General features: G+C 39.9%; 1 long non-coding RNA gene across 3 annotated transcripts; it reads left to right on the top strand.

Annotated features, from left to right (window-relative positions):
- Window positions 1-6140: 6140 nt before the first annotated feature.
- Window positions 6141-26050, top strand: LOC130173201 (uncharacterized). 3 transcript variants are annotated; one of them, XR_008828378.1, is made up of 5 exons: window positions 6141-6279; window positions 6646-6761; window positions 11726-11870; window positions 12138-12190; window positions 13427-14721. It is a non-coding gene; the product is annotated as an uncharacterized LOC130173201 (long non-coding RNA). The 3 variants fall into 3 exon arrangements; XR_008828377.1 differs by lacking the exons at window positions 11726-11870; window positions 12138-12190; window positions 13427-14721 and adding an exon at window positions 25454-26050; XR_008828379.1 differs by lacking the exons at window positions 11726-11870; window positions 12138-12190; window positions 13427-14721 and adding an exon at window positions 9551-9883.
- The last annotated feature ends 86 nt before the right edge of the window (window positions 26051-26136 follow it).

The following is a 26136-nucleotide window of genomic DNA, read 5'->3' as shown; positions in this document are numbered from 1 at the left end:
TTCATTTCTGGTTTTGGACACAAGATCATTCCTGACTTATGTGACTGAGACGTGACCTGCAATCATATTCCATTGCATGGCATTCATTAAGGAAGTATATGTGCAAAGACCTTCAATGTATATCACATGTTACTGTTTCTGTCTTTCATCTCAACATGGCTGTTGTGCATTTTTTTTAAAAACATTTTATTTTTTTTCTCCAAAGAAATTTCAACATCTATTCAATAAAAGCAAAAAGGGCTGTAAACAGAATGCACTGTGTCGTTCAAATCATGATTGGAGAGTTTTTCAAAAACAGACCTGACATGTGATCGTGTCACAGGGAGTGCAGGGCAGGGACATCAAAGTGATGCAAACAGCATCTCTCTCTTATTGCAGTCTGTTTGTCATAAGTGGGTCTGTGATATGGGTATCAGCAAACCTTTTTAAATCAAACAAATCCACTGAAATGATTATGGAGGAACGCCATGCAAGGATTAGGAAAGGCAGTGACTTCTGAGTTGGCTTTAATTCCAGCACAAAAAGGAGGCCGACGTTAAAACAAAATGAATTTATCATGATGCTTTGATATTTTCAGGGTTATTGCTTGTTTGAGTCTTGGGTTGGTTGGGACGGGAGGTTCTTTCAGAAGGTTGCTGGCATCCCTTTTCAACATACACAGTGCAAAACCTGTAATTTAACATATTTACCTTCCGCAATATATCAGCAAAATTCACTTTTGAAGGTTGGCAGCCATGTCATTGTTATCTCCAGTGCAGCTGTGCGTGTATTTTTTTTTTTTTTATGAAACACCACAACTTCCTTCAAGACAAATGATCACAATTGAACACATTAATTTATTTAGTGCTCCATGTGGTACATAAATAATTATTATCACTTGCTTATTGCATCAGACATCTTGGTTGTATGCTGTCATGCTTCAAAAAGCACATGTGATTTGCAGAGCACAGGAGAAAACAAACTCTTTCTCACTGTCTGTCGCAACAGATGTTTAGTGATTTACGCTCCGCCAGTTCCACAATGCAAATACCCCCATGCCAGAGACTGTAGAGGTAACGGTATAAACTATTAAATGCAAACTCTTTGCTCAAATGAAAAGCTATCAATCTCTCACTCTAACTTCAGGGCCATAAACCTATGGTCAGTCCACAACATTAAATGAAGCAATAAACAAGATCTCCATATGATTTTTAACATATTTATTCCTTTAATATATACGAATAGTAGCTTCAGTATGATTGAGATTTGGTTATGGGCAGCATCACTCTTAAAGAGGAGGTGAAGGTCTCCAGCATTTAAAGGAGCTGTTTGTAAGTTCTGCTATTGCTACACAGCCAGCATTAGCATTAACAGCTGTTTACGTCCCAGTTTTGGCAAGATGTGCAGCCATTGTTGTGTTTACACGACATATGCCCTCTACTTCTTCAGGGCAGACTGGATGCTACACTGACTACACGGTATCAGAAAGTGACGAGAGGGGTTAACCAGGCTGGAGCTAGGTGGTTAGCATGCTAACTTCAGTAGAAGAAAAGAAATTATAGAAATAGAAGCAAAACAAGATGGTTGTTTTCCACTACTGGAGACAGCTCTTAGTGAGTAAAGGAATGAAGTTTGATGCTGACCTCGCAATGTTTCGTCTAGACTGGTAAGCTAATAGCTAGCTTTTAGCAATAATAGCTAATAGCAAAACTTACAAATAGCTTGTTTAAATCAAACGTGTTAAAGGTCATCCATCACCCTGAACAAGCCTATAAATGTTATGGGTACTGGCCTTATCCAGACACCTTCTTGAGATAATTTACCATTAGGTCAGATTATCTGTGCTGAACATTCTCAAGATACAATAGTTTGTAAACTACTTTAGCATAGGAGCTAAACTAATGTCAGACCTATACCCAAGAAAAAATACATTTGGATTGGATATTTCTACCTTATCAGCACATTCACCTTCACTATACTCCCTTCACAAAATTGTGTTACCATTGTGTTACCATCAGGTATCTTTTCTTCCAGCTTGCTGGTGTACCTTTATATTAACACAGCCATTTTTTCAGCGGACTTCCATAATGGCTCCTAGCTGCTCAGTTAGTGACAGAGCTGCAGAGCCTCTGAAGGCTTCACTCTGCAGCTGCTTTCCTCCACTTCAGGCTGTTGAACACACACAAGGGTCTTGGCTCCTCCTCTGCAATAAAAGTCCACACGTTTCCCTGCAGGAAATGGAGGTATAAATCAATTCCATTAGTATTCATGCTCAGAGGTAGCCTTTTCAAACCGAGCTGCCTTTGTGCTTTCTGAGCAGCACTCAGGCTGCAGGGGAGCCCTGGCTCGATTGGTGTCCTGTAGACATGCTGCAGTTGATGTCAATTAACTGCTCTCCACTGGGCACTGACCCCACACACCAACCAGTGTGCACAGAATGGGAAGTGAAATCTGTAAACTTCTATTCTATTCTATTTAATTTTGGGGGTGGATGGAGATGTTTTCCTGTATGAAAAGATGGACAGAACTTCTTATTTTGCTGTTCTAATAATAAGAAGCAGAAATTATTCTGCTGGTTGAGCTAAACATCAGTGGGTCACGTAGTAAAATTAATTCTGCTTTGAAATGTTGTGTTGCGTTTCTGAACACACTAAGTAGAAGTCACTAAAGACCGCGAAGCAAAAGAAAGAAATAGGGAGAGCTTCCACCCCCACAAATTCTGGTTGTGTAGGAAACACTTGAGAGGTACTTCAGAATGAATGGGAAATACCTTTCTGTTAGTATTTGTGATGTCATGCACCACAGCCACTTTACGGCATTGGCCATTTCGGTTCCACACATCAATCAAGCAGCAGCCACTGATGGTCACAACACAGCTGGAACATACCGCTTCTAAGTAAGTTTTTGTTTTGTTTTAACCACATTCATTCGACTGCATTTTAAAAACGTCTGTAGACTCCAGGTGCTATTGAGGAAGCTTGTCCAAACAATCAGCATATATTAGCAGAACGCTAAGGACAGAAGGACATTAGTATTTTTTCATTTCAATTCTAATGCATATAATATTTTTGCAAAAACAAGAATAAGTGTTGGATTTTTTTTGTCTAGAAGCAAGTGTGAATAATTATTTGCTCCCATTCATTGAAGCCAGTTTCAGTACAATTGCATTAAAAAGAAGGCAACAGGCTCTCCATAGACATGGAGGTGGCATTGGCCTGAACCACAGAAAAATACAAGTGACAAGAGTGGAAGAAGGAAATGTTATTTATCAAAGCCCTCTGGTTTCAAACTGAATAAGAACAGCCTGTCTAGATATCTAGATTACAGCATTTAGCTAGCCTCTAGCCACCTACTTTAAAATAGCCATACCCATCCTACAACATTGATGCCTGAAGATTCAGCAAAACCCTGCATTACATTGAAAATGGCTTTGTATGGTGTTTTTCTAATGAACCATTCCTGAATGGCAACTGCAGTGTGAATCAGTAGTCACTGTGGCCATAAGTGACAATTGCAGAATAATGGTAAATGTTGTATCATAGTGTCACAGCAGAGAAGATTCTTCAAGTCTGCCAACATTAGCTAACAGTAGCCACTGTAAGGTAATAGTCATATCAGACCAAATCTGGCAGTAGCAACAAAACCCCTGAATGTTTTGAACCGAGCAGAGATCCATTTTAATGCCTCGGACTTCATGCACTTAACGTACAACACTTAAATGTCTGTTAAATGTCAGTTTTCAACATTCACTACCAAAATGTCCTGGTTTCCATGCTGCATGTGGTGCATGAATGGTTCTTGTGTTTGAAAATACGGTCAACCTTCACTGGCAACAATTGACATCTTCATTTATCCTAAAAGCAAATTGCCCTTAAACTTCAGTCTGCAATCTGTGGACAATACACTGCTCATAAAGACAACAAAAACAGTCCCCTTAAACAGTATGTTTACATGTTACATATCTTACAGTGGCTATGTGGGAGCTGCGGGAAACCCAATAGGCTCTCATCTGTGTGACCACCAGTGCATGACCAGCAGAGCTGAATTTCCATATTGCAAGACTAATGCACAGAGACAGCAGACCACCCTGAAAACGCTTTGTTTGTTTTCTCATCGCACTACATCCAGTGGACACACTAGTGCTGCAAACAGATATGCATAAAGATTCTCCTCTGTTTTGCATATTTTCATTATATGCAAATGAATGCTTGAGAGGTAATTGTGATTTTTTTTTTTAATCCATCAGACCACTATTTGACTTTCAGCACATAGGGAAAATATCACCCTCCGCCGTTCAGCTTTGAATCCAGGCGACCTCAATGGCTATCAGCACATCCTGGAGAGGCTCTGATTGACAAGTCCATTGACACGAGATCGCAGCGGCTGCGGCGGCTCAGATGAAGCTATAATAGGTCTGTTTAATGACTAAAGTAGCCCAGAGAGCTCCCCTCTCTCAATCCATATCAGCGACAGGAATGCGAGCCGCTTTTCCATCCACCTCAGTGGCAAGAGGTCTGACGTATTATAAGACATTTAATTTGAGCGCAGGACTCTGAGGGGACGTTCCTCCATTTCACTGTGTTAAAAGGAGCCGACAAATGGGCTGAAAAGGATATAAAAAAGTTCAGTTAAAGAGCACTCCTGACCTCAATTAGTGAGCATTGCTCCTCTGAGTCTGAAGTGCTAGCTGGCACATGATGATGCTAAGTCTTTGCCACACAACCTCTAAACCGACTAATCCGGTGCACAGGCCTGCATTATATATAAAAATGTCCTCCCTACATAAATAGAAGATGAAGACTGGTAGTATGAATACTCCGTAAGGATTTTAGAGGAGTAAACAAGATGTTTTTCTTCGTCTATAAATACCACTGCTCTTCAATAACGTTTCCTTCAGGGAAGTTGTCACTCCCGCACTGTTCTGATGTGCTGCTTCTCCTGTCTGCAAAAAAGACATCATCTTACATTTCATCAACCAGTGCTCTCACTGTGAAACCAGCTGTGGTGCACATCCAACTAATACGGCTCAGAAATGTAGTTGTTTGTTTATGGTGATGCAGGTCAGTGCATCTGGTAGCCTGAATATAATATTGTTGGATTTATATCATCTTAATTGCCTTTTTCCAGTCATGTATTTTGGTAAGATTATTAAACAGTAAGTTCTTTTTAACCTGCCAGGATCTGCCGATCTGGAGAGCACGTGGTAAGATTCATGGTTTTCAGGAGAGTTTATGTGTGTCAACACAGGGAAATAAAGACAGTGGTTTATGTCCATGTCGAAGCACAGTTTGACAGCCACAAGATGACTGGCTCACAAATATTGTGGCACAGTTGGTTGGTGAATGAACTGCACTTATAGAGGGCTTTTCTAGTCTCATCAACAACTCTACAATACATGCCGCTTTCTTTTTACCATTTCTTACCTTTTTTAGGGCATTTATGCCTTTATTCTGATAGCGACAGTGAGAGAGAGACAGGAAAGTCAAAGAGAGAGAGGGGGGATGACATACAGCAAAGGGCCACAGGTCAGACTTGAACCTCAGCCACTGCAGTTAGTATTAAGCCTTCATGGGACACATGCCGCCTTCTCTGCCATTACTACACTCACACTCACACATCACGATGATACATTGGGGGCAATTTGGGGTTCAGTATCTTGCAAAAGGACAATTCGCAATGCAAACTGGAAGCCACTGATCAGTGGTTGACACCCTCTGATTCCTGACCCACACTTTTCACACCTTTGAAGTGAAAATGAAAGGTGTGAGTGGGCTTAGCGTTAGCAAAAGTTCAATCATAAACACTGTCCTAAGTTTCATTAAAGAAAAATAGGTCAAAATCAACAGCATGCACTGTAGTCAAATTGTGGAAATTTTAGGATTCTGTGAATAATGTGTAACCCACATTAAAACGACATAAATAAACAATTATAAATAGGCTAATTCATTAGCTTAACTCATTTATTCGTATTTAATTTTATAAATTAAATACGAATAAATGAGTTAAGAATGTGTATGTTACATTAAATAAGAGCAATTTAAAAATAGCTGATAATAATTTACTGGGCACAATTAAAAGTATGCCTATAAAAAATTGTAATGACGTTTCCCCTTTAAGAGACTAGGTGACCTTTGCTCTTGTGACAACGTAAACGTAAAAACTATGCGGGGAGCAGAGTAAACAAACAAGGAAACGGAGCAGAGAAATTAACGGGGAAAATACTCTTACAATTACTGAATTAGAACCTGAAAAATAACGTCTACCTGGAAGCCATATTTAATTTGGCTATAACGGTTTTTGGTGAGTTTAAAATCGTTTTATTGGGATTGTGTTTGTGATGTTGTTATGCACTTGTGAAAGCTAATGCTAGCTAAGCGCTATTGACTGTGTGTGGAGGAAACCATAAATACTGACTGTGGCCAGTTAATAATTTGGAGTTTATTGTATAAGCTAAATAAGAATGTACATTTTGTTTGTCGGAAAAGGTTGAGTTAATTATATATAGGAGACGAATGTGTGAGATCAGAAACTTACCATTATGTCGCCATTTTTCAGGTCTAATTAAACGACGCAGCAGTAACTTTATGACACACAGTGATTGTGATACTTTACTAATTTCACTTATATAAATAGAGTGAATCATTTACTTTATGACCTGTTGTACAGGTCGGGTTTTTTTTGCTCTTGCTTGAAGTTTTGAGTGAAGATTCTTTGGCTGCATCTGGGGGACACACACACAAGAAACAAGATGGCGAGCCAAACCCGCAACTACTTTGTTAAAGGTAAGGATTCATCATTGCACCAGTGAGAGGTCACACTGCCAGTATCCATTGAACTTGCTGCCACAGCGGTGCGAGTGTTGGAACTATTCTCTTTGAACTGAATTGAATTGGAAGTCATAGCTAACTGCACTTGAACTGGTTTGAGCGTCACATTCATACTGTATTTTGTATTCATAATTTTCAAGTGTTATGATTTTGGGTACAGTAATGTCCATTCAGTTTTGATTTGGAAACTGTGAAGTCTTGTTTCACGTGTCAAGGGAGGAAAAAAGAGTTAACTCAAGCAAACAGAACCAATATGGGTAAAGAACTTAAGAATAAGAACAAGCCATCCAGCCTGGGTGGATCTCATGAATTAAACTATTACTAACCAAAGTAAAAGAACTCAAAGGAGGAAAATAGAGATGGATTTGTATTTTCATTACCTGCAGGGCTATTCATTGGACTGAGTGAATTTATTCTAGTCGAACCTAGAACTGGTCCAGTAGCTTTATAAGTGTCATATTGGTTGATACGAGTGCTACAAATACCCTTGAAGTTTTATTAGGAATATTTAATACCTGACCCAGCTTGGCAAAGTGTGTAAGCAAAAATGAGCTGCAGACCTCTGCAGGATGTTCCCATCCATGAGTTGCCGGCCCCTGCTAAAACTGTACTCTGTTCATAAACAGGCCTGTTTGTAGTGTGACATCACAGGTTTGTTTTGGGTCTTTTCCCCTGCATGGTCTTATTACTTTCAAACACAATGCACTAAATATTACAGCACGCTGGACTAAATCTGGAGCTGTACTTGCCAGGAAGGGCTCTTTTGGAATAAGCTCTGCTGGGCTGCAAAATTGAACTGCCAGTCATCTATGGAAATTTGATAACAGAGGGTAATGCTCTGAGCCTGACATCTGAATTTTGACTCTAAAGCAGCCGTGGCAGAGGGTGGTGTAAAAGTAAATCACGTTCTTTATGTCAAGTTAAATTTTATTTATATACTGTATGGCGCAATATCACAAACCATAAATTTGCTTCAAGGGGCTAAACAATCTGAACAGCCTTACGACACCCTCCATTCTATGACCTTCGAACGGACAAGGAAAAACTCCCCCTCCACCCCAAAAAAATGTAATGTGTGCAGAATAGAGTACCATAGTGGTTTCACGGTATGGACAATCAGTATGACAACATTATAGATTGAAAACACTCATGAAGAGTATGATCTGGGAGGATTATTGAGCAACTTCCAGGTGTTGCCAACAGATAAGACCTGAACTACATCACTTTCTCCCCACCATGAATAACCTTAAAGAGGACAGACTACACAAACGCATAAGAGGCAAAATCATTCACACATCTCGGAGAAGGAAACAGACACACAGAGGAAGACAAGGAGGAGGCTGGGACTCCTGGAGGACAAAGATCAGATCCAAAACATCTGGGATGAGGCATCAGGAGAGGACGAGAGGTCCCAGGATGCCTGATGGTCCAGCGCAGAGAGCCTGAGTGACAAGAGAAGACAGCGAGGAGAAAATAGAGACAGGGGATAGAGGGAGAACGAGAGAGAAGGGTAGGAACACAGCCTGGACGCTCATGTGCTTGAGGGAATAAACAAACAGAGGGTTAGAGAGATGCAGCGGTTACAGTAATCTCATCAGCAGGACAACAGGGACTACACTCAACTTACTAGGTTTAGTGGATTAATTGAGACTTGGACCCTGACTCGCTGGTGGGGGAACGGTAATGGGTACCAGGCCTGAAGTAATCAAAGAAAAAGACACTAACTGAAGGTTAAGGCATAAAGATGAGTCTTAAGTTTGGATTTAAAGGCCCCACCGGAGTCAGACAGTCTGATGTGAGCAGGGAGGTTGTACTGGGGACAGTATTCTGAGAGCTAAGAGCACAGGATGGAGTAAAGGGTTGTAGGAGATCAGACAGAAATGATGGGGCCCTGTCCATTTATGATTTTGGAAGTCATTAGAAGCACTTTCAAGTCTGATCTGACCTGCAGGGGAGCTAAAATTGGTGTAATGTGGTCAGATTAGTCAAAATCTAGCTGCAGCATTCTGAACCATTTGAAGACTCTTCAGTACGAGTGTGTGGCAGGTCTGAAAATCAAACGGTACAATAATCCAGTCAGCATGAAAGAAAGGTGTGAATTAGGGTCTCAGCATCTGCCGTAGACAGAAAAGAACAACTTTTAGCTGTGCTACTTCAGTGGAAAAAGGCAGTCTTGCTGATATCTTTAATGTCCTGATCAAAAGACAGAGAATGATCAAACGCAGGTTCTTGGCTGTCAGACTTTGAGAATCACAAAGTTGTCAAGAGTTACTGATAAATAATCAAACTGGTGCCTATTCCGAGTCAGGCCCACGACCAGCATCTCAATTTTTTATCTCAATTTAGGAGCAGGAATTTTTTTGACATCCAGTTTCTCACAGCAGACAGGCAGGCCTCTAATTTGATCATGTGAGAAGGGTCATCAGCTTTTACAGAAATTTACAGGCCATCAAGGCCTCGCCCATGTAGAGAGGAGGGGGAAAGAGAAGAGGAGGAAATGCGAGTCTGGGAAAGAGGCTGTGTTGGTTCCCAGTGGAAACACTGTGATATCTTATTAGCAAAGTGTTTGATGAAACATCTGGGACTCCTCAGCCCATCTTCCCTTGTTGTGTTTCTTACCCCGCCCACATTTCCTCTCATCCAGGCCTGAGTTGTGACTGTTTGATCCATCCAGAAAACCAATTACATATAGCAGGCAGCCTAATTGTCTCAAATTTAATTTAAGACACTCATTTGTTCCACAGTCAAGAGATGGGCCAAGATTTATGCAGAGGGACCCTCTGCTGCTTCAAGCAAATGGCCAGCTTTGAAATTGAAATGCCAGCTTTTGTGCAAGAAGCAGAGCTGGCCAACTCGTGATGTTCAGTGTAAAGTCAGTGGCTTAAAGAGAAGGTCATTTAATTTGTGATTCTTGTCAATGCGTGATATTCATGCATGAGAGCTGTGTGCTTAAAATGCAGATTCCCACTTACTTTAAGTACTGTAATATACCAGCTCTACCATAAATGGTTAACCCCACTGAATTTCAACATTCAAATACAGCATTTCATTTGTATGCTCTAGGACAGCTCAGTATTAAAGGCTCCATATTGTATTAAATGAGATTTCCATGTCTTCTTTGATTACAAAGCAGGTCTAGCTTCTATATTAATACTGTGAAAGTATCAAACTGTTCAGTCCACAGTGAAATGCACACTTTTTCAGAAACAGCCTTAAAAATGAACCATCAGGACTTCTTTAACTTTGTGATGTCACAATGAAACACTCACCACACTCAGCTATGCCCCAAGCCCAGCCCACCTGGACCCACCATCAAACCTCGCAGGGTTTGGTTTCTCCGAGTGTTTACCTGAAATCTGTTATATTTTCATTCGATCATTCAGAAAAAAACAGTCAGGCTCATTGACTTAGAGAATGTCTAGAGAGAAGCCTGAGAGAGGAGATATAAAACTACATTGAGCTGGTTTTTGGTTCTTAAAACCACAAATATATCTTCTTATGGATATCAACGCTTCAAATAAAGCATCAGAGTAAGTGTAAAATATGGCATGAACAAGTCCATGAACGGGAGAAAAAAATACTCCAGAAATCTCTACATCCATCATTATCTGGATAATAAAAAACACGTAATCTAAATCTAAAGTTACTTGATTTTACTAATGTGCTACTTTTTGAATTATGAAAAGACTCATTATAAACTAGGACAGTCCACTTACAATTAGTGAGAACTCTTTAACTTTTCCAGTTGGAGAAGAAAATAGGACAAGGATTTATTTTTTTCGGCATGCTACTTATCTGTGACACCAGACAGATATTTAGCTTTGCCAGGAATCAGCAGACAAAGGTGGAAAAGACAGCTGTGCTGATGTTCAAGAGGATATTCTGGGAATGCAGGTGGATTTTCTGACCCAGAAATGATGAGGGCAGATGAAACGGACATAATATAGTTGTTAAGTCTCAGTCACTGTTCATATAGCTAAAACATGCAGTAGTGAACCTTACATCACACCTTAGGTTTTTTTCCTTATTAGGGCCAAATGAAGGTGACAAAAAAATCATAAATTTTCCTTATTTAAAAGCCAACTGAAGGGCGACATGGTTTTTTATTAAACACATTCAACTATCTGAGTGTTATTATGAGTTGAGGATAAGATTGCTCATTATGCCAGCGAAACCTGCGAGTTTACTTGAATGCTTTAAATTGTGGTTACTGCACCTGAAACGCATGCAATTTTCTCAGTGGATTGTGCAACAATAGAGAGTCTCACAGTGCAAATTGCACCTAAAATAGAAACAGAGAGGTTGGGGTAGACCGGGTGAGCACTGCACCAAATTATCAAGTGAACTGCCATGCAACATGAGAGCTGCACATACATGGGGTAGGGTGAAGTAAGAAAAGCTACGCTCCACTTGCTCAACTGTCAACAAAATGGGGAAAAGGAATGGTGTGAGGGGTTATAATTGGGATATGGAAAAAAGGGAAGAAATGGCACTTTAGCACTTACAGTCCCCATAAAACCAATTGGAGTATCAAAGAGCCCACAGACATCGCAGCACACTTAACAGAATCCAGGAATCACAGATCTTGCAATTGCAGCGCTCACACAAATTCAACCAATGCATGCAATATTTCCATTAACTTAAAAGCAGGCCACATTCCTGCAATATTGACATTTCAGAAAACTCAGTGTAAGTATTCACCTTTTGGTGATATCCATTAGTTAACATTTTTATTATTTTCATTTGTATTGTCTTGCCTCAGTAGGTACAAGATGCTTGGATAAAAAGTATTTCGGATCATAAAAGGAAACATTTTGAAGGTTTGGTCTGAAATGTTCTCAGAAAGAAGCTGCTCCCATTGTATTAGACTTTAATGGTGGATACTACTGTGGTTTTATCTTTCTTTCTATTGTCTCTAGAGAAAGATGTGACCCCATGAAAACAAACTGAGCTAATAAACAGAGTCTTTGTGTCGGGGCAGACTCCACATTTCTGCTGCACAAAGGGAAACGCTGACTTTTGTAATAGCCACAGCAACCAGACCCCATTTCCCCAGGTGTCATGGTGAGAAAATACCTTATTTTTCCTTGTACAGAAGCAGTGTTATACAAAAGATGCCCTGCGAGTGTTTGTCTCTTTAGTGTCTGCGTTTTTAATTGGATTTCTTTGAAAGTTCAGATTAACCTCGAGGGGGCCTCTGTCACCGGTTGTGGCCTGACACCCAGTTTCAACTTGCCTCTCTGTGAGGCTGATTAGATCGCTCTGTGTTTCTTGCAGCTGCTATTCATAATGTCTAGACTTGCTTTTGATTGATTCTTGTTTCGCAAACAGGAAGTGTCAGGGGGTCACAGAGGGATCCAATCTGAGGATCATCATACTGTGAGGTAGAAATATACAAAATAAATTTAAAAACTGTAAATTCATGATCCAGACACTGATGTAAAGCGTGAGTGAAGAGCTGCACTCTTACACATTTACAGTGTTTCTTCTCCTGTAGACTGAAATATGGTTCACTTTACTCCAAAATCTTATTTCTAAGAACTTAAATGACAGTCAGAATTTGAAAAGAATTATCCCAACTTATTTTTATTTGTTTCATGTCAGTGCAGCAGACCTTGTGGCACAAGGTACATACATATATACTTTAATTAGAAATAACATTTCACACTCTGTGCCATCATGAAGACAGTCCTCTTAGATATTTAATTAGCCTGCTCATTTAAATCTCATTTGGTACTTACTTACACCAGTATCTTTCCATGATGGTCTATTCTTAGGCCTTATAAATATTCAGTTCATCCATAATTATCTTGATTATAATCAAGTGTTTAACAATCATGCGTAATTAAATGCTGCAGGGGTCATGAAATCCATCCTTCTTTATAATGTACTTACAGTATCCAACCAGGCCTCTCGAATGTTAAAAAATAAATCAATGAATTCAATTTCAAATGCATTTTTAATAGTTAACAAAACAGCAATTGGAGTTTGCCCAGTTGAAAGATCAATGAGTATATTTACATTTTTTCTGAGCATTTTAAGGATTTCTTTTCCATGTTGGCTTTTCCATCTTCCTCAGCAGATGGAGTTGACCAATTGTTAATGGACTGTAGATCTGCAAATTTCTGTTTTTAAGGACGTCTTGTTCATTGTGGCTTAAAGGTTGAAATGAGAGTTCATTCTTGGCCTTGGAAACAGGTGTGCACTGAAATTGCGTAGTAAGTGCTAGTTACGCATGTGAGTGATTAGGAGAGGAGGTAGTCTCCGAAGAGATGAGTTTTCAAGAGATTGTTGAATATAGAGAAGGACACCCCTGCTCTGGTAGAATTCGGTAGCTTGTTCCACCACCACAGACGAGAGCGGTGCCAGATGATGTTCCTTAGAGGAAAGCGGTGGGCGAGAAGCAACATAAGGCTTTATTACTGAGTTCCAGTAGATGGGCGCAGACCCAGAAGTCACTCTGAAGGCAAGCATTAGTGACTTAAGAGTAGGTTTCGACCTAGTTTTGTCGATCATTTTAAATGGTCCTTTGAGTTATCTGGTATTAACATGCAAGTTTATTATTACATTCTTCTGCATATAATAAAAGAAGTCACTGTTTGCATCTTCTCTGGTTGCAGAATGTGCAGTAGAGAACATGGTGTCTCCCCCCTCACACCAGCTCTGAATCTATATATAGTGTGTGTCTGCTGGTGGCAAAGCAGCAGCAGAGAGCAGAGAGCAGTGCCCCAGCGTCTGCAGGGACCAGTGGAGTGAAGAGATCCTGAAACATTGATGTGGAAGGCACCCATGTACTTGTCCCTGGTACTGCACGGTTCCTCAAACACCTCCAGCGTTGTGTAGTAAAATATGTCAGAGTGAGACACCGTCATGCTGAATAAGTCATAGCTCTCTATTTACTATTTATCCTGTTATAATAAAAAGGGGAGGTGGATGTTCTGGGCTGGAATGAAAGAAGCAGCTCATCTAGCAGAACACTGTTTTGCTTGTGATTTTGCTTGAATTCCCCACGGCTAACCAAAGCATTTGGCTAACTGCAGTCATGTGGTGTGCCATAGTTAGCCATAAATGCACAAATAATAAGATTTATAGTGAGAGTTCCCCAGCGAGGGCACTGAACCGCTCAGAGTCCAGCTGTGACAAAACTGTGACGGCGTACCGAGAGGATCTTATTAAATTTCTATGATGGACCCTTAAGACGTCTGGTTCCCCCTCCCTGATGATGTGTGACAGCTGCCAAGTTTTTTCCTCTTTTTTTTTCATATCTTGTCACATGCTGATTGGAGAATTATTGCTGTGCAAAAGAAGGAGAAAACTGACACATTGATCCAAGTGCGCAAGTGACTGTACTTTTACACTTTGAATGGACCTGCTATAGTACTGATATATTTTATAAACATAGTACTGCTGGTGTAGTTGCTGAGATTCATCTTTTATGAAATATCAGGTATCTCTTTGAAGAAAAAAAACAATAACCACAAATGTGCGATACCCACTTTCACCTCAGTGAATGGGAATTTATCCAAAAGTATAAGAAGATCTTGTTGCAAAAGTGTGTTTGTTTCTGGGTGGTGGTTTTCTGGGTGTCTACCTCATAACAGAGTAAATATTAAACAGCCTTGAGGTTTTTTCACCTGAAAAGAGTAAAACAAATCATCTGATTCATCTGCTTTTTCAAATTAGCTTCACTCTGAAACTATGAAATCAAAAATACTGCAAACAATCTCCCTCATCAAGTCCATTTAGTCTGTAATTGTATTCTTCAAATGTTCATCACCATCGCTAATCAGATTGTTTCATCCCATTTCTAAAGTCCTGTTTCATTTTTCTTCATTCTACTGCAGCACATTTACTCTTTTGTTTTTCAAGCTGTAACATTCCTTGAAAACTTGGATTTATGTTGAAATAACATACTCTGACATACTCTGGATTTACATAGAGCTTACTTGTTAAGATGGAGATTCTATACAGTGTATTTAAAATGAACTCTCCAGTAACACAAATGTTGACAACTTATATTCATTTGACAGGTTTAGGTTAGGCTTGGTTGATTCTAAAATAACCTAAATATTTCAGTAACCTCTGTGGAACTATAAATTATCATCTTAGTAGCCTTGTAGATACAGTATCTATAGTTCGGCAGAGAAAGCCTGTATCTTTTTGCTGTGTCCCAATTCAAGTGCCGCATCCTTCAGAGGCTGCATTTGAATACTGATTGCGTCACAGCGGCGCGATTGGGCTCTCCCATTTCGAAGGCTCCTTCAAATGTGGCCAAGAAATGCGGCCTTCGTTTCCTGGGCAACAACAGATCCAATGGGTGAATCCTTCATGGCTCAACTTATCCCGAGATTCATTGTGCACCAGTAATGAAAGCATACACTGACAGAGAGCCTGGGGATTACACTTTTAAAGGGTTTCAACTCAGTTCAACAGCTAAGGGTACAACTATTAAAACCATGAGCCTTAAAATTTCAAGTTTTTGTAAAAAAAAACAAACAAAAAAAACCCACACTTATCGTGTTGTCAAGGTTGCTAGGCTACAGGAGCTGTGCATTGCGACGCAACTGTAAGGGCGAGCACAGCTGGTGACACGAAGAAAAAAATCCTCCATAGACCGTAGATTTCGGTTCAGCCTTCATGGTCTACAACGGCTACAAAGGGCCACAGCTTCGTGACCCGTGTCCTCTGAAGGATGCGGCCCCTGAATTGGGACACAGTTTTGATTAATCATCCACACACCATGCTGAGAAATTCTAATGGCATTAGTGGGTGTTGAATGCTTTTAAAGCCATTAGGAGGATTATACCCATATTACTCTTGTTGAGTGTAACCCACATATTATGAAAAAGTAGTATATTTCAGCAATAAAAGAATATCTGGTTTCCGTTTTTATTGCCATTTCAATTTGGAAATTAAATAAGAGGTTAGCTAAAGAATTAAAATGTATTTATATATATATATATATAATAATCTGTATATATATATTAAACCCAGACAAGAAAACAGGAATGATAATTGCATGATCTATCTGTCTTCACAACTCTTACACAACAACAAGCAGACAGACTGAGAGGAGTTTCCCTGACTGGGAGCGACAGACTACCTTCCAGCTTGTGATCAGTGTTGGTTTATCTGGGTCTTCACATTGGGGATGATTTTTTTTTTTCCCCTTATCCACCATCTGAACTGATCACTACTGCCAAACCAGCTTTTTTGCAGGCTTCTGTGTTCTGAGATCAAAACGCTGAGCAAACCTGGCATCAAAGCTCCAACTGCAGAGCCGAAAGAGAGCTATTTAATATCTAATGCAATGAAGCTTAATGCACGGAATTACCACCAGCAGGCCGGAGGAGGTGTTTAACCACAGCGTCAGACATGTTGGCCTACTTATACTTGAGCTCCTGCAGGAAAGAGGGTAAATAAATTATTTACCAGAATACTAGTGTGGTTGAAAGGGCATGGGTGCTGCTGTCTATGAAGAGAGAAAAAAATCCATACACTTTGCTCTGGAAACATCCTGAGTACCCTGTAACCATGTATCACCCAATGTGTCAATATGTAGTGGGTGTGGGAAAGATTTAAAACCCAAAATGATGTATTGCTGCAGCACAGCTTGTGACTCCCTCGTTGACCAACGCCCACTGCTCCTTTCTCATCGATCAGTCCCTTCAGCAGTCTTTGTGTAGCCTGAGATACCTTTAAATATCTCTGGCTCAACTGTACAATACTGTCACCAAATGTGGGTTTGTTATGATATGATGTTTGTGTCCAGAAAACTGCAAATTTCATCCTTTAAAGAAGTAATTGAAATGCCTTTCAAATCTTAAACAGATACATACATGATAAACACAGTCGGAGGAAGAAGCTGCCAAGGATTTCAAGGTATTTTTCACATGTGAGGATAAGACAGAATGTGAAATGATTCGGTGTCATGAGTAATGCAGGCACTGTATTGAACATGTTGAAAAAGAAGCTGAACCTAAAGGCGAAGCTCTAGATTTATCAGTCAGTCCTCTTTCCAACCCTCACCTATGGTCATGGGATTTGCTGAGTGGAGAACGACAACAAGATTGAAGATGAACTGATGGTATTAATGAATATTGTCTGTGTATCTGACGCCTGATACACCCAGAGGTTTCCAGAGAGGAGCGACAAACCAGGCAAACATTTGGGGCACCTAAGGGTTAAAGAGGCCCTGGACTGCCCCTGATATTGGCACATTTTTCAATGACACCTCCCACTGGGGTGCTGCCACTGCCCCAAACCCCTAAGTGGGATAACATTAATGTTGCAAGGTAATGAGACTGAAATGAAAGGACGGAAATGTATGTCAAAACTAAGCAAACATGTCCTAACCCTAAAAAAAAGAACTAAACCCTACTGCACATTTGCCTAATTTACGCACACATTTTGAACAATTCGCATGGTAACATTAGCTCAACAAGTGGATAAATGTAAAATACATGCACTCTCTTCTGACTGAATGCAGTAACACAAAATAAGGGAGTATAAAGGCCAAGAATATATGCACATTTTTATGAGGCTGGTGAAAATCTTCACTTGGAAAACACGCCAAAAAAACAGCCTTGAAAACAGTGGGAATTCTTTTAATCAAGATTCTATCATTTGATCAGCGACTCCGCTACACTGGCGACAGCAGTGGCAATTAAAAAATAAGATTTGAAAGAATTAGTAATGAGACGGATAAAAGCAAAACTGTGAATCCAACCGCTGCGCCCTGATTCTTTTCAGCCTGCTTCACCCGTGACGTCCCTTAATGCCTAAAAACGAAGGGTCGACATTGCGCCCAGAGACATTTTGGGTGACAGTGACGATATTGAATTTTCAATTATTCATTTGAATCATAACAGGATAATGAAGAGGAGGGAAATTAATGATAAGGACCACCTTTAGCTCAGAGTATCAATTTGTTCCCCTGCATAATTTAATCGATTCCCCGTGGAGCACACTCAGTCCAAACACAGGCAGGGAGATATGATTGAGAGGAAAATGGGAAATTAATGTACCAAGGCTCTTAAAATACATGTTGTCTCATTGTGGAAGGGTCCCTTAGGGAGCTGTATAATATTTTGTCCTTCTCTTCTTCTGATTTTATAAAAAGTGTCCCTCTCTGAACTGAACAGCAGAGACAGGATGATGTCATTATTTTGTCCCAAGTGTTAAACTCAGAATTTATTGTTTAGATATCTATTGATCATTTTACTTTATATAGAGAAATCCAAAAGTTATAGGCAAAACATAATGTCCTCTTGCCATATTTAACGTAATTTAAAAAAAAAAAAAGAAAAAAGATGGTTGCTCATTGCAAGAAGTTTTTTTTTCTCATTCAGATTTTGTTTTACCACTGAGCATCTATAGAGACACGAAATGGCGCAGAGGGAGAGGGATATGACTTACAACAGAAGTCGCCTGGCCAGGAATTGAACTGTCAATTGTGGTATCCATCTTAACCATTATCCTCCAGAAGCCCCTTGAACTTTCAGCTGGAATGGAAACATGTTGTTTTTTTGGCAACAAAACAACTTGGTTAGGTTTAGGGAAAGATTGTGGTTTGAGTAAAACATGACTATTTTATTAAGGTTAGGGGACTTTCATCATCATGGTTACAATAATAAATGTAGTTAATTAATGGAAGGAATGACTACGGCTTGCTTAAAAAAGAAAAAGAACCTTACCTGTCAGATGGAAAATGGAAACAGTGATCTGTCCTTGATGTTTTGTTTATCCATCCATCCATCCATCCATCCTGGCTTCCTCCAAACATCAACTTTGTTGCCCTCTAACAGTGTCACATGGCTTCCTCCTTTGCTACCATCACAGTCACTGCAGCCGATAGAAAACTTTATCAGTTGAACACAGAACATTGTTTTGGAGCAACGACAGTTTGCAACGACCGTTTCATGTTTGTACAAATGCTTTAAAACAACCTGTTCATGTTTTCCAGAAAAGCAACCTCATGTAGATAATGACTGTCCTCTCTCAGGACCAAAGACAGAAGAAGCAGGACATTGTTTTACACCACAAAAACTCTTAGGGAGTAGTTCAGTGTGGATCGTTTTGCAGTACAAAGCTGTGCTTTTACTGTGACCAGCCCAAGGCACACCTGTGCAATAACCACGTTGTATAATCAACATCTTGATGTGCCACACCTGTCAGATAGATGGATGGATGGTCTTAAAAGAGAAGTGCTTACTAACAGGGATTTAAACACATTTGTGAACAAAGTTTTAGAGAAATAAAATGTCAGTGTGGACAGATAAGTATGAAATCTTTTATTTCAACTAATGAAAAATGGAAGCAAACACAAAAAATTCTTTATTCAAGGACACTGATAATAGCTGTTCAGGGAGAAATTCTTATTTGCTTTCACCACGTCATTGATGTTGTGTTTGTAATCTCAAAGCTGCTGTTCACCTTTTGTGGCTTTCTGGTGCTTTACTCTGCTGTAAGTGCTGCAGAGGTATTTTGAACATGTAGAGCACATCAAACTCGGCACCATTTGGAACAGTGTACAGTCTGGCCTGAAAACAGTCGTGCCCAGTTATTAGTACAACAGCAGAACTTCGATTCACTGAACTATATCTGAATTGTTTTATCAGGCTGACAGAGAAGTCGTTCATGCATCAAAGACTCAGCAACAGAGGAACGAGCGCTCATTTAAAAATCGGGTGCAGCTGCTCTGTTGTCCGGCTCTGCTTTTGATGGGCAGGATTTTCATTCAGCCATGGGAGGCAGTGAGACATGAAGGAGAGAGGCGCATCAATCTTTCCCCCTGTTCCCTCCCACCCCACCCCTCTTTTATTCGCACTGAGAGGAGCTCTCGGAGGCTCATGAATTTGTGTTCGGTACCAAAAAAGCTGCAACAACTTGCAAATGGGTATTTGACGTGCCATTATCCACACCTGACACCAGGGCAGCTGAAGCTGAGAAACTTTCAAACTTTCTGACATTCAACCCGTGGCCTTCTCACTGCCAGGTCTCAAAGCTGTGGGTGAACTCTATTGCCCCCCGACTTCCTCCTGCATAGTTAGCAGATAACACCGAAAGGTCTTCGGAGAAGTTCAAGTTCATCATCTGTTGATGAGAGAAAGGTTAATAAATATACCAGGGAGGCACTCAGGTGGAGATGGCTCCCTCAGGGTTTGTGTTTTGCATTCCAATTATGCACTTTCACTTTCTGAGAGACAACATTCAACTTGCATTGTCTTCTCATTGTCTTTCAAGTGTCCAATTAGTCATGTGATATTTGATGTGTGGAGCACAGAGGTACCGTGAGGGCTAATTTATTTGTGGCAGACCTGCACTGTTGACTGACACTTCTGGCCATGGATGACAACCTCGGTTAATTGCACATTCGGATGAGGTAGTCAGAGAAGAGGGTATTGGACGCACTGCCAAGGCTGCCGTGAGATTACTGAGGTTAGGAACTTGGCAACTTTTACTGAAGGCTACTTTTTTGGTGGATATCAAGTCTTTGACAGCACTAAACGGACAGTCAACAAAAGCAAGAGAATCAACTGAAGTAAAGATGCATACCTGCCTGGGCGAGACTGTCCTGTAAAACACGAGCCTGTAGGTTGTTTGTGCAGCAGGTTATTAAGACTTATATTTACGTTTTGTTGCTAGGCGACATCTAGCGACCGTAGTAAGAATGACAGGAGCAAAGGGAAAAATGCGGTGATGTGGTATAGAGAGCGAGTCAGTGTCAGGAGGAAGTTGTAGTGGATGGTTGCGTCAACAAAACACAGTAATATGACACAGGAGAGCGGTGTTTGATTCCCATGTCAAAGTAATAGTTTTTTTTCTATTAGTTAACTACGTTGTTATTATTGTAACCATGACAACACAGATTGTTTAATTTTGAGGAAGTACTTATTTCAACCCAAATCACAATCTTTTCCGAAACTTAACTAAGTAGTTTTAGCACCTAAACCTATTCAATCCATGACCGTTATTATAGTAACCATGGTAGGTAAGAAGGTAGGTTCGCTGCTCTCAGTACAGTCTGTTCATTCTCTCATCTTATGGTACTTGAGTTGATTTGGATCCAAAAGACACATACTGTATGTCTAAGTGATTTCTTTGGTCAAAAATCATCTTTGCTATAATCCTATAATCAATTTAGTGTCCATCATTAACTTCATTTTCAAATCGATTTAGCCACGGACGTAGTGGAACAAATTCCATTGAATTTGTAAGTTATTATCCGAAATCCATTTCACTTTCCATAGAAATAATGTTCACATTGGTTGATTCTGCAGGGCACATTTCCAATACTTTTTGCATTTAACAGCCACAAATTCATGTAACAGTTCTAAAATGATCTATTTATTCATTTATTTCCAGCTTATATTCCTAAATTCACCACTTCTTGTCAGCTTGAACTCTGTGCATCATGGGTAATGTGAGCTCATGCCTCCAGGAGACATATGGGTTGGGAAGCTGCTGAGGCAGGTGGTCCACACACCCCAGGACGTCTTAGAACTCATCTTTTTGCCTCGACAGTTTCCTGAATGCCTAATTGGCATAGCCTCCAGGAGGAGCTGGACATTTTTTTTGCCTCTTCTTAGACTTTACATCAAAATGCTGTAGAATCGAAAGAAAAAAATCTCTCCCTCAGAGCATAGAAGTATGAAAAAAAGGTAATGAGGTGAGAAAACAGATGAATCAGAATTAGCTCTCATGGGCTCCAGCTGAGAGTCTGATGGAGATCTGAAAGAGCAGCTACTGTAAACTTTCAGAAAGTCACTGCATGGACTCATGGCCTTCTAGAAGGCCAGTGTAAACACCCAGTTCAATTGATTGCATTTGAATTATGAGGCTCAGCGTGACTTTGGACCAGTTGTTGAGATTCAGTGCCTGGAGCAGAATGAATGACTAATGCGACCAACTCAGTAGATGGGAAGCTGCACTAGACAACACCCCATCTATTTTAACCTCCTCAGCCCTGTCATGCATACCTGTAGGTCAAGAGTCTTGATATGAGGGCAAGCTTGATTAAAGCTGCAGAACTTTTCTTTAAATTGTAGTCAAGATGCCAAAGTTTTCACAGATAGCAAACACAGTATATCAGGCTCTATATTGAGGGGAAGGATGAGAGAGCTAGAATATCTCCATTTAATGTAAAACTGCAGTCATAAAAAAATCATCATGGTTTTTATTACCACCCAATGTTTTATGAGTGATCTAATAAAAAATATAGCAAATTTCAGGTAAACACTCAGCGAAACCAAATTCTGCAAGGTTGGATGGTTCGTCCAGGTGGGTGGATTTATGTTTGTTTTTTTTTTTAAACATAAACCCACATAAATTAAAAACAGGTTAGATGGACTGCATGGAAAGTAAATCAAATTACAACCTCAATGTAGCAAAAATCAGTTTACCTGTGGTCACTACATCATTAGTGATTGTACCTCTTAATTCCAGTTAAGTCTAAATGCATGAACAAGGTTATAAAATAATCCAGGACCACCACAGCTTTCTCAATCTTGGCCTGTGTTGTGTCTTGTGCAACATGGCTCCACATGGTGAGGAAGTGCCTGTAAGAAACCACATTGTGAGACTTCAAAGATGGAGAAGAACAACAACATCAGTGGGCTACTGAACGTAAGCCAAAACATGGCATAGGAAGAGTCATACTATCAATAACAGAAGGTGTAGTTGCCAATTATTATAAAATGACACCACACGCAATTCAGTATTCCTTGCACTGAAGAACACATGGGTATCTGCTTCTGACTTGACACAAGGATTATCTGTGGAAATCGGTGTTTCAGTGACTGATCAGACAGCGTGAAGTACTTTGCATGAAGTCAACCTCTATCAAACACACTGCTTGCAGAACAGCTTAAAACTGCAAGATTAAACTTTGCCAAAGAACATGAAATGAGGACTGATTAATGCTGGCAGCACATTCTTTGGTCAGAAGAAACCAAAATAAATTAGTTTGAATCAGATGGAGTCCAGCATGTTTGGTGTGGACCTGGCCAGGAGACTACCACAGTGACTGCACAGTGCCGACTGGTGAAACATGGAGGTGGGAGTGTGCTGATATGGGGCTGTGTGAGTGCACAAGGTGTAGGGGAGATGACATTTACAGATGGTACTGTGAATGCAGGTTTATTTACCCAAATACTGAATGAAAATATGACTCACTCACAGTCTCATGAAGTTTAGCAGGGGATGAATTTTCCAACAGGACAATGATACCACTCCACACTGCAAAGAATGAAGAAGTGAAAACTATCACCTGGCCAACAGAATGCCTTTGGAGTATTTTAAAGCAGAAGCAAAGCTCAGCAAAGAGCAGCTGTCACGAATCATCTGTGAAGACTGGCACAACATCTCTCCACAGATTTGTGTATCATCCACACCCAGGGAGATCTTGTGCTCTTGTTATGTGAACATTGTGAGTTGAAGTCTTGACTGTAATCAGTTGCTGTCTGTCTATCTGAGGTTGTGGTTGATGTCCTGGTGTCTGCTGGCTGCTGATTTGTTAGACAGTTTATTATTGAGACTCACCAATTTCTGTGCTTAACATGGTGTGTACCTACAGGAAGTTATAGCTGCACTCTGTATAAAAACTTCTCTGTAAACAGGAAGAAATCAAGTTGTCATTTTTCTTCATCATCAACCAGCAAGGTTGAGCCTGTTGTGTGTAGCCTACTTTAAAGACAACATATGACATGATTTGTTAGTAATGAAGGTTTATCAGGTTCCTGCCAAAGGGGCTGACTGGGAGCTTGCTGTTACTAACACAGTCTAGCACAGCTGTCTACTGCACAGCTGCATGGAGCATCTGAGAATTCACAGTCCACCAGCTAGTTTTTGTTGCTGCTATAAACCCTCAAGGTGGTGTCACTGTGTTGACTTGGCCCCTGAGGCAAAGTCTCTTCAACCTTTCTAGCTTGGGAGTCTGTGGCAGTTGCATCAACTGTTGTCCACCAGTGTTGGTATTTCTTTATATTTCGTTACATATTACACCAAAAATGTTCAAAATAATGACACTACACACAGTGTATATAACCCTCTGGTGTGTCATTTGCAAGATTAGGTCTGTATAGTTATGCTGTGTCAAGTTGAAACTTTACTTTCTTCATTGCTTATTTAGGCCTTAATTTTTGTATCTACTTTTTTCTAGTTTATTTTATTACAATTTATTAACTTTTGGCATTTGTTATAAAATTTATTAGAGAAGTTTTTCTTTTTACACCTTTGGCTTTTTTTTTCTTTTTTTTTTTGCTCTGTCCCTAGCAGATTCAAAGGGGAATTGTAGTCTTTTCCCCTCAGGCTCAGATGCAAGGACAAGAAAAATATTACTTTAACTTGACTAAGAATGCATGGAAACTCATTCTCTGGTCCCGTGCACATTGTATTGCTCTTTTTCTTTTGTATATTGCATGTTTTCTGCTTTTATACAGCACTTTTTTAATACATGCAAAACGTGGATGTAGAGCATTGTGAGATTCTCAAAATGTTTCTGAAGGACCATTTTGGATCCATTAGGTTTCATTTTGGCTCACTGTGATCTTTTCCATTTCTAGAGCCAGAAAATCCAAACTGTGAAACAACGGAGCCACAGTGGAGCTTAGTTTCAGCAGTGCCACTCACCAAAACTGAGTGTGATAGTCAAGTACACAGAACCCCAAACTTGGTGAATTTGCCACCAAGATAGATACATACATACATACATAGGAGAAACATTACCTTTTTATTATGTACTAAAACATATTGAATTTGTATTTGTAGTAAAGACCCAGGAGTTGTGCCCATTGAACTCACTTTATCAGTGTGACGGTGAAAGTCTTCGAAATTCACTCAAAGGGATCTTGTTCCGTACAAGCTTGTGCCGCTGTCATTGTTCTGGCCTCCAGGCTACATGAAAGGTATTGAATCTTCCTTGCGCCTTTGTCCTCATCCAGCCAATTTAACATTGTGACTGCAGTGTGCCATGAAAGTATTGTCTTGAGGCGCACTCTCTGGTGCATTGATTTATGGGCTGCTACCTCTCAATTCTCATCCAGCTGTCAGGAGGAGTGAAACAGAAATCACAGTCAATGATGGAAATTAGGTTTTCTTTATCTCGCTCAGTATCTCCGGGTAGTTATTTCCACCCTGCAGGGGCCGAGCAGGTTTCGTGAGGGTTGACTGGGGAATTACATGACAGGAAACAGTGGCTTTTTTTTTTTTAAACAAGACCACCTTACAACTGGTAGCCAGAGAGAAGGGCTGGGGGACATGCAACAATATGACCATGATAAATCTTTATTATGAGGTTGAGATGATAATTGTTCGATACCAATCACTCAATTACTGTACATTATTGGGTGTTGAGATGGATGTCAAAATGTATTTTCCAGACAGAACTAATATAACACTTATAAAAACATCTATTACATCATAAAATAAATTGGGACCAATTCTTCACTTGCAGTAAATGTATTAGACCCAGCCCAGTTTTAGTTTTAACCGCCCTGCGGCTTCCTGTTACATTTAGAATTGATTTTAAGGTCCTCCTCCTTGTACACAAAGGCCTTAATGGGCAAAGACCAGGCAATATTGTTAATTCTCTGATTTCCTATATACCTCAAAGAACACTAAGATCATCTACTTCTGGTTTATTGAAGGTTCCCAGCAACAGCTGTATGGAAGTTGGGGATGCAGCCTTTGTCAGTTACGGCCAGAAGCTATGGAACACACTACCCATAGATATCAGAGAAGCCAGCTCACTAAGCATATTTAAAAGAAAGCTTAAAACTTATGTCTTTACCTTAGCATTCAACTAGCTCTGAAATGTTGCACTTTGCTCCACACTTATGCTCTGCTCAGCATTTCTTTTATATGCTGTTATATTGATGTCTTAACGATTTTATGCCTTCTATGTAATCCATTTTTAATTTGTCTTAATCTTTAATGTCTTTTCATTTGATGCACATGATGCATTTAATTTCTTTGTTGTAGAGCACTACAAAAAGTGCTAAGTAAAGATTATTATTATTATTATTCCTACTACTACTGCTAGATGGAAATCTGAAGTGGTTTAAAATTACAAATACAGCATAATGGATTACAGTTTGAAACTAAACTGCCAGATTTTAATTTTCTTGATGTGCATTAGTTTGGTCTCTTAGTCACATAATTTTATTTTCTGTCATCAATAAACTAACCTGGTATTTGGCAAATAAAATTATCCATTCATCTGATGGAAAGTAAACCCTGTCAGCACAAAGCTTCATTCTGTATCAGATATATTTACCAATAAAGTCAAGTGAATTGCTGAAATGGAATCATTATTCTCTTTATTTTCTTC

Source organism: Seriola aureovittata, chromosome 8, assembly GCF_021018895.1.
Source record: "Seriola aureovittata isolate HTS-2021-v1 ecotype China chromosome 8, ASM2101889v1, whole genome shotgun sequence".
NCBI classification, from domain to species: Eukaryota; Metazoa; Chordata; class Actinopteri; order Carangiformes; family Carangidae; genus Seriola; species Seriola aureovittata.
This window is presented reverse-complemented; position numbering and strand designations above follow the sequence as displayed.